At 39.2% G+C, this 9,850-nt stretch overlaps 1 long non-coding RNA gene across 2 annotated transcripts in view; it reads left to right on the top strand.

Annotated features, from left to right (window-relative positions):
- The window catches only part of LOC109265722 (uncharacterized), a 57,274-nt gene extending 48,737 nt beyond the window's left edge, over nucleotides 1-8,537 (top strand). Inside the window, exons 1-3 of one of the 2 annotated variants that reach the window (XR_002079336.2) lie at nucleotides 141-1,575; nucleotides 6,682-6,957; nucleotides 7,540-8,537. This is a non-coding gene — a long non-coding RNA (uncharacterized LOC109265722). Of the gene's footprint in view, nucleotides 1-140; nucleotides 1,576-6,681; nucleotides 6,958-7,539 lie in introns of those variants that run through there. The other variant, XR_002079341.2, reaches the window with a different exon arrangement.
- The last annotated feature ends 1,313 nt before the right edge of the window (nucleotides 8,538-9,850 follow it).

The raw sequence follows: 9,850 nt of genomic DNA on the forward strand, positions 1-9,850 counted from the left end.
TCTGTTCCAAAGTTACACACCATAACGTGCAAAATCTCACACTCAAAGCAGAAGTGATCCTTAAATGGTATAATTGCATGTGAAGGCTGTTTTGTTTTTTTTTTTTAATATTTGGCTTTATTAAAGGTTGTTTTTTTTTTTTTGTCCTTTTTTTTTTCTTTTAAGGAAAAGGGAAAGCCAGGTTTGTACCTCTGAAAAAAATGTTGGCATAGTTTCTAAACAAACACTAAAGATTCTCTAATCTTCTTAGAGTCAGAAGTGAACTATTTCCTTACTTAAGTACAATTAGAAATGGCTTATTTTCTCAATTTTAAATGAGTTTCTGAAACATATCACATGACACCAAGGATGAGTGGAAATTAGAAGCTGTTGCTGCTCTTTCTAGATCATGAATCATAGCTTTTTCTCTACAATTTGCTGCAACTAATGTCTGAAATCAAGGCCCCCATCCTGAATTAAATTATAATTCAGAGTTAAGAGGACATTACCCAAATCAGCACTGTAGGGATTTATTTACATCATGCATGTAGTGATAAATTGGGAAATCCTTGTGTATTTAAGATCTTCCTCTCTGAACATTCGAATATCCCATAACACTGCCTTTAGGATAAAAATAAGGTGGGGCAGGGGTTGGCCTGGATTTGTTTTCAGACATCTTAACCAACATTTGGACCAAATACATAGAAAGCATAATACATTTATATATGTATCAATTATTATATTCCCTAAATAGCCATAGTGATGAAAGTCTCTGCAGTACACTCACTTAGTCTACTAGCTTTCTGGCTTTATCTTTCCATCCTCTTCAGACTTGGTGGGGTCCACTGTGTGGATATCTTGACTCATGAATTTTCTAGACTAATTATCCCAGCAGATTTAAGCCTGTTGGACACTGGGGCACTGGTTGGTGCTGTTGTGACTGTTAATGGGCATATACTGGGTGAGATTTTTCCTTTCGTCTTGTTTTATGTCCCAAGAGTTTGGCTGGGGGTCAAGGAGAGGGTACCCCAATATGGGCCACTTTGGCATTAAGACTATTTTGAGCTGAAAGTAATCAAGATCCTGTGAACTCCAAAGAAACGTTTTGCCCTTCCCTTAACTACATGGAAGAATCTAAATTAGAGGAGATCTTTCCCAGAATAATGGTTATTACCAGAGTTAAAGTTTATTTGAGTGACCCATCTGTATACCAGGGCAAAAATCTAACTACCAAACATCTGCTTTTTTTCTTACTGCCCTGTCAATGGCATTTTTTCCCTTTGAAGTCCCAGACCCCTATTCCATTCCCCCGAGTTCAGGATGACATATATACCTCCTTTTGCCTGACTGTTTTTGGAATTTCTGTGACTACGTGGCTTCCCCATTTGTACACTATTAAATTTGATTTTCTCCCTTTAATCTGTCTCATGTCGATTTGATTCTTAGTCCAGCTAGAAGGGCCTTTGAGGGGACAGGAATTCTGGCTCCTTGACAGTTGGCATAGTCAAAAGGATGTTTTAAGTCACTGGACACCAGTCGCTCTGATGCTGCTGGAGCTGAAATCTCCTGGGACATCTGACACACAGCTGGCAGAAGGTAAGATTTCTTACCACGTCAGCCTGCCGGAATCTCTATCTGCGGAGTCTGATGAAGTGAGAATCACAAGATGAGAGTCCTTTCTCTCTCTTTGTAAATTTAGATTAACAGGAGAAAATGTTTGCAAAACTAGTTCCTTGGGCTAAGTGACTCTTTGGTTAAATTTGATAGAATACTCTTTGGTTGCTGATCCATTCCTTCCCAGACATGGTCTTTGTTTTCCTGTCCCTGTGTCTTTTACATTATTTGTCATACAAACTTTGCTGTGAGACATCTCAGCCAAAGCCACAAAGCCACAAAATAGCGGGCAGGGGTCGAGCATGGAAACACTGTTAGAGCAATCACCACCTGAAGAAGACTCTTGTGTTAGGATAAGTTGACCCTGGAACAGGTTAACTTAACAAACATTTGGACTAAACACGTAGAAAAAATAATACGCTTATATATGTATAAATTATTTTATTCCCTAAATAGCCACAGTGCTGAACCTCAAGAAAACTTCCATGCAGTGAGGTACACTGTGAAATGTCACAAAACCCCCAACCCTGTGGCACATCCCTCCTTAAGTAAGTATTAGTTTGGCTCCAGGGCTCAGAAGAAGCTGTTAATGGGCACATACTGGATAAGACTTTTCCTTTCGTCTTGTTTTATGTCCCAAGAGTTTGGCTTTGTGGCCAGTGAGAACATTCTCTTTGGTCTTCGCCATCCAGAGAATGGTGGAGGGGCACCTTGGCGGCCTGTCAAATAGACTGGGGATCTAAGTCTCTCTCTCTCTCTCTCTTTGTCCAGCCATTCCAGCTCTCAGGGGACTTTGTCATGAGCAGCCCCAGCCTGTAGGAACCTTTGTCACCTCAACCTTCATTGCTTGTTCTTGCTGGAAAGCCCAATTCCAGTAGCGCCTGGAATCATCAGTGTCACAGATGAGCAGGTCGATGGCTGGAGGCATCCCACGACTTTGTGGGAGACTGGAGACACTGTTATTACTACACCATCCTTCCCGCCTATGCAACAAAAGCTTTTGCTTTCCTAGACTAATTGCAGGAGTAAACTTTTTGAATCATGGGGGCTGCACCATCTATGCCCTCTGCGGACACTTCCTGCTTCTTCGGTGAAGCCATTAGAAAGCTTATTGGTTTGAGTAACTTTTAATAGATCCTACTCATCAATGGCCAGACAATGGATCCTTTAAATTGGCTAGATTTAAATTATATATATACCTGTGTGTGTGTGTGTGTGTGTGTGTGTGTGTGTGTGTGTATACGTATATAAAATGAAGGTCTCTCAATTGTCTTATTAGTACAATAACTAGTCTGAAGGACTCCTTTGACAAAATAAAAAAGTAGAAATTAGAATAAGACTTAAAGATAAATGTCCGTATCCAACATATATTTCTCTTCTTAAAATCCAGGTTCATCTGCCTATTTTAATTTCCCTGTCCCTATAAGATCTACAGAGAACACTCCGCCCTCACTTCTAGGTTCTAAAAACACAGGTTGCTCATGTAAATGTTGAAAGCTAGAAAAACAAATTTAGCAAAAGCCCGTGAGACTGGCAGTGAGGCTCCCTACCTTCCAGGACTCTGGAGTCAGGCTCTACCTGCTTTGGGCATTCCTATACAATGTCCTTTGCTGTTATATCTGAGAGGGCCTACTGCAAAAGAATTCATGTTCCCTGAACAGCGGGAGATTTTTTAAACTGTAAAGCCCTTTCCCTCTACTTTCCGAAGACAACCAAATTTAGAGGGAAATCACAAAGACTATTTGACTATGTTCACAACCTTCTCTTCACAGAGGAAACAGAGGACCAAAATTTCTCACAAGCCCTTCTAGAAATAATCTGCAAAAAGTCACTAATCAAGGGCTAATAGAAGCCAGAAAAAAGGCTTACCCAGAAAAAAGGCCTTTGTTAAAATGCTTTATACAGACTTTACAAAGGCATAAATCTTTTGGTTCCCATTTTGGTTAAAAATCTCACTGATAGAAACAAATTTAGTTTAAAAGGTGGGTCAGTCCTTTGATATTCAGGCTGTGATCTAGGTCTTTGGGGAATTAGGGACAACTGTTTTATTTTACAAATCTCTACGAAACCAGAAATGAAATTTAGAAACAAGTCAAAGTCCACCTATCTTTACCCATCTCCAAAACTCACCTATTCCTCTCAGAATGTTTGTGAATATTATAGAAGACCAAGATACTGAAACAAAATGGTCCTGTATTTTAAGGGGAAAAAATGTAATTTTTAAATAGAAATTACCCTGAAACTCAAGGGAAAAACATTTTTTTTACATTCTTTCTCTATCCCTTGAAATGATAAATCTTATCATACCTTTGAAATATAAATACAGCCCACAGTCTCCTGAGATTGAAGGAAAAAAGTCAGGGTGGTGGCAGGGAAGAGGCCCTTTTAAAATCCAAACTGCTAAAAGGATCCTAATGTCCCAACTATCACATCTGAGAACAGGCAGATAGGTTCTAAATATCCACCTTGGAAAAAAATTTGGGTGTTTTCTCTGTGTCTTTGTGATGTAAACTCCCTCCCTTCTACCCCTTCTTCTCTAGAACCTAAGAGCCATTCCTTGAAATGCAAACTTCAAGAAGTTTCTCGTGGGAGGGAGGGGAGAAGTATTTAGAAATTGAGTCTATAATGTCGGCTACACAAATATCAGTAAAAAAAAAAAAAAAAAAGCAAAAGCTGGGAAAGATTTTGTTTGTACCTTGTCTTTGTATTTTTGCATCCACATATGTTGTAAAGGTGAAATGTTTTCTCTATCTCTGGGTGGTATTGCTAAAATTAATTTGTAAAAGAGGTGTATTTTAGCTGGTTTGAAGGCAAGTACTTGTAAGGATTGGGCATTCTAAAACTCAGAAAGTTAGAAACTAACCTAAATGTTTTTCAGGTTCATATGATTTGGGAAAATATCTGAAAAGAAAGCAGGTTGAAGGTTGTTGGTTTAATTAAAATAGATCTTTAGAGTTATCAGCATTAAATAGAAAACGTGTATTCTGCGTGTGTTGACTAAAAGTCAGAGACGGTCAGGTTATCTCTCTCTTGCCAAATTTGCCAGGGGAAAAAAACAAAACAAAACAAAACCTTAGAATAATGGCTGACTTTGTCTAATGCTTCATGAAGTTTTGTGGGTAGTCTAGGCATAATCCTTAGGAGCAAGTAAATTAAATAGATGTCAGTAAGATAAACAAAAAAGTTTGTAGATAAACTTTTAAATAGCTTCCAAAATCTTTGGTAACCTAAAACTTTAAAATTTTGCTAGGTTGAGCCGTAAGTTTAAATTCATCGATTATCTAGATCATCTCCAAATAAGATAACATAATGAACATTTTATACTGAATATAACTTATCTGCTTTTGTTTTATTACAGAAAAACTAATAATAAATTTGGATCTGTTAATAAACATGCTTTATGCTTTATTGAAAGATAATACTATGGAAAAACACATGTTTTTTTAGAAATTATGAAATATATTCATACATTTGCCAATCTAAAGAATTATGGTACGGCAGACAATTTGCAACTTCTTATTATTTAGTTTTCACTAAAAATTAAGGTTTCTAAGCATGAAGAATTCTGATGAATGTAATTAAGATGACTGGAATTAAGGGAAACAACCCTGTATGCAAGGAAAGTAAGATATGTGTTTTTGGTAAGAAAAAGTCTGAGGAAAAAGAACACATCTTTGTTGAGGGAAAACAAAATAATTTTGTCCTAAAGTGAGACTTAGTTATTTAAAGCTGGAAAAGCTTGGGGCAACAGCTGAATGCAAAAAAGAAAGTTGCAGAAGGTTTTTGGACAAAGAATCTTTGGAAAGAAATTTTATGTGTGGTCAGTCCTGGCTAAGATCAAGATAAATTAAGTAAGTAAATTTATTTTAATATCAAAAACACACTGAGGCAAAATTAAAATTTTGTTTTCTCTTTGTGAAAAGGACTAAATTTCCTTAAACTATTGGTCTGCTCTTAATGAGAAACTGTAAACAAAAGTTTTTCTTTAGATTTTAAGTTATCTGCCTAAAAAACAATAATTCTCTTTTGCCAAAATAATTTCCTATGTTTATCAGGCCTTTGATTAGTTAAGAAAATGGAGTCTTTATTAAAAGAGCTATGTTTTGCTTACCACTGTGTAACCTTGCCTGTGAAAACTTATATTGTCATTTTGGCTATTTGTATCATTAGGTATTCTTTCGTAATGATTTGTGATCCTATTTAATCAATTTTTATATACTTCCCAAAATCAAATTCTAAAATCAAGTTTTTGACCACAGTCTAACTGAACAGGGGGCCCTTAGAACATTTCCAAAAAAGGTTTGCAAGAAATTAAACTAATTAGGCTTTTATGGTGTGCTAAATTACATGGGTAGCATTGTCCAATCAGTGATATTAAAGCCTCTTAGATGATATTTATGCAGGTAAACTATGAAAATCAGTGTTCTTTTTATCATAATTATTAAATCTGTGTTCTAAAAAGTTTAGGACTTTTATGAAAGTCCTAAAAATCTGACGTCCTGGCATGACGTGTTGTGGGCCCCAAAGCTAACCAAATTTCCATGTCAACTGCATTGTAACGAGTCTAATCAGATCGTTAACTGTGCCATTTTTAATTCTTCTATTATTTACTGGCAATTATACTTTTACTCAGGTGATTTTATAAAAGCTTCCTGCAAACATGCTTCATCTTCAGGGAGATTCATGGAAAGAACTCTGAGTACAGGTTCCTGATATGCTCAAGATCATCAAACTGAACTAAGTAAAAAAAAAAAAAAAAAAAAAATCCAGAACTAGTGAAAAAACTGGATTCAAGCAGAATAAGAATTAATAATAACATGGGAACTGCATAAACTAAGGAGGTTAATTATAATTTTTATGACTTTTTGTTTGAAACCTTGCTGAGTTTTTAAAAAAGAAAACTTCTCTTAGGCTAACTAGTTGATAGCAATTTGATAAAATATACCTTTGTGAATAAATTGTAACATTTATCTTTTCTCCCTACCCGAATGCCCCAGAATTCAGAAATTCTCAGTGAGTATTCTTATATTTTTATGGCAATATATTTATTTGCCTAAGTTCAACAAGAACCTGTTCTCTTTATGACAGGACATGATTGGAAGCCTTAGTTATATTACAAAGGCTTTGGCTGGAATGTTGTATTTGAGAGAGGCGTGCATAGACTCAGATATGAACAGACAGCTTTAAGGAACTAAGCCTGACTTTATGGAGCCAATAAAACCCCTTGGAAAATATCAGCCTGGTGCATTGCTTACAAAGGTCCCAGCAGCCTCACCAGGTGAATCAAGAAGGTCACTCCCTGGCAGGTGCAGGAAGCTCAGGATGTTCTGGGGACCTCGAGAAGAGAGGAATTCACCCAAGTCTGTAAGTATTGCAGATTAAGTCAGATGGCAAGTATTTGGCTTGACTTCTGGCCTTAAGAGGCTATTCAAAGTTCATTCTAGGGGCGCCTGGGTGGCTCAGTCGGTTAAGTGTCCGACTTCGGCTCAGGTCACAATCTCACGGTCCGTGAGTTCGAGCCCCGCGTCGAGCTCTGTGCTGATGGCTCAGAGCCTGGAGCCTGTTTCAGATTCTGTGTCTCCCTCTCTCTCTGACCCTCCCCCATTCATGCTCTGTCTCTCTCTGTCTCAAAAATAAATAAACATTAAAAAAATATATTTTTTAAAAAAGTTCATTCTAGAGATTCCTTATGAAAAGTTCCAGCAAAGCAGAGTTTTAAAAGCCTATATGGTCAACCACTACTCTTGCTACACTTGTGTAAATAATCAGGCCACTTTTTTTTTTTTTTTTTGGAAACTAGACTTATTTTGCAAACTAGTGTTAATCTGGCTACCGTTGGTAAAAATGAGGGTGATTATAGAGAAAATGTTTTGATAACACACCTTTGTAAATAGTAAATTTTAACACTATTTATTATTAGCTGGCCTAAATCCTGATTTCTTCTAGTGTTCTCCAGTGCCAGGCTACAACTCTCCAAACTAATGTTTTTGAATGTTCTCCCACCTTTCTGACTTGGAATCATTTGAGAACTAAAACTTCCCTCTTCCTTGAAGCCCTGCAAACTTAATATAAGATGGCTTGGTGTAAACTTCAGAGAAATTGCCACAATGGCTCATGTCTAGACAATCTTTGTACCTACTGCACTATGGGCCACTCAACAGATTGCTAGAGACATGTGAGCTACAAACCAGGAGAATCTGTCGCATTGCCACGGCCTGCTTTCACTCTGTCTGAAGATGCTCGGAGACTGACATCTAGAAGTCTTGTCAGCTGGCTGGCTCAGAACTCAGAGACAGGTTTATAATCTGATCTAATCATTAACCGCTGCTTTTCTTTTATTTCCGTAGAAAGGCCTCTTATCTAATACCTGATTACTTGAACCATAGGCCTAGCTTGGAGAAACGCCACCTTCTGAAATGAGTTCAACTAAGCTGACCTATTATCAAGACTCGGGGGGAGTGGTTCGGTGAGACAAAACAATCTACCAGCTCAACTTTTAATGTGTGAACCATCAGGAAGTTTCAGGGGACGGAACTGTGAGGGCCAAAGACAGGCTGTCCCAAGATGGGCCACTTTGGTGTGAAGACTGTTTTGAGCTGAAAGCAGTCGAGACCCTCTAGGTCAAGAGGAACTCCTTGCTCCTCCCTGAGCTGCATAGGAGAATCTAGATTGGAAATCTTTCCCAGAATAATGGTTATTACCACAGATACATTTATCTGCATGACCCATCTGTAGGGCAGGGCAGACATCTAAGTACCAAACACCTGCTCCTTTTCTTACTGCCCTGTCAACTGCATTTTTTCCCTTCAAAGTCCCAGACTCCTACCCCTTCTCCTCACCTCAGGATGGCATACAGACCTCATTTGGCCTGTCTTTGGAATTTCCATGTCTGTGTGGATTCCCTGTATGTATGCTATTAAATTTGATTTTCTCCTATTGGTCCATCCATGTCAGTTTGATGCTTAGTCCAGCTGGAAGGACCTTTGCGAGGACAGGTATTCTTGCTCCCCGACCTTACTCTAAGGTAAACATTCTCTCCCATTTCACCCTTCACAAAATCTCCAAGGAAATGTTCCAAACCCCAGGGCCCTGGGGCCTCAGAGAAGGGCCTGCTTCTCCTTGGGTCACATAGACGTTCCCATGACTGCAAGTTGTCTTGCAGAATTCCACAAACAAAGCCAATCTCACATAGTGCTGATAAAACAGGCATTTATCTAATGGCATTTTTAGAGCAGAGGTGAAGGGACACATGCTCACGCTGTCACAATCTTTGCAGAAATTGTTGCTGGAAGTCAGGTGGATACCACACGCATTTCCTGGCATTGCTGGTGGCCATCCTGGCCCTCCTGCTCAGCTGTCCTCAGGGTGAAATCCCCTCCTCAGATTCAGAAGGGAGAACCCCTCCCCACTCTGCTGCCTTTCCCCCAAAGTTGTGTTTGTTGCCCTTCCAGATCTCTGCTTGGTCTGTGGACCTCAACGCTTAGAGTCCTTCCACCCAAGCTGCCAGGTGCTGGTTCAGAAGTCCATTTCCCTCCCCCCCCCCCCCACCCTCAACACTCCCCACAGGCCACTGTTACCTTTCTCACTCCCCTCCTCATCTTCAAAAGCCAGCTGGGCTGTCTTCACTATCATTGCTGAGACATCGGCTTAAGAAATGAAACCCCCGACCCTTCCTTTTCTTCTGAGCCAGCATTCCAGGCCAGCTGGGAGGGGAAAGGTCAGCCTTTAGTTGCCTTTCTCCTCTGGGACCTGAGATTTCATTCATTTCCCCTCCATTTCTGGAATGTTGCTTCCCCATCTGCTCTTGCGGTAGCACACGGGTTTTATCTGCTCTGCTTCCCAAGCTTTTATGGAAGTTGTCTCAGCCTTCTCTGGCTCTCCCACTCTCTGGGAATGTTTTATAAAGTTGCGGCTGTCACGTCTCTCCCAATTATTAAAGCACAAGGACACTAACCTGACATCCATTGAAGCCCCAACCCAGTGCTCTCCCGGTCACCACAAATGACCTCTGTTCCTCCTCTGGCTTTTCTTGAGCCTGGGAGAAATGAAATTCCAACTTTCTTTGCTGTGAGCTACTTACATGCAACAGCCACACGGATTCTGCTTCATGACATAATCCATATATTTTAAGAAAAAGGTAACTCCAAGGACACAGTCATCTTAGCTCTTAATTCTTTCACTACTTACAATATTTTTACCAAGATATTCAGCTTTTCAAGTAGAGTGCTCTTTCTCTGAAGAAACTATTCAAAGTTTG

Source organism: Panthera pardus, unplaced genomic scaffold (assembly GCF_024362965.1).
Source record: "Panthera pardus isolate Hobbes unplaced genomic scaffold, ASM2436296v1 HiC_scaffold_26, whole genome shotgun sequence".
Taxonomy (NCBI): domain Eukaryota; kingdom Metazoa; phylum Chordata; class Mammalia; order Carnivora; family Felidae; genus Panthera; species Panthera pardus.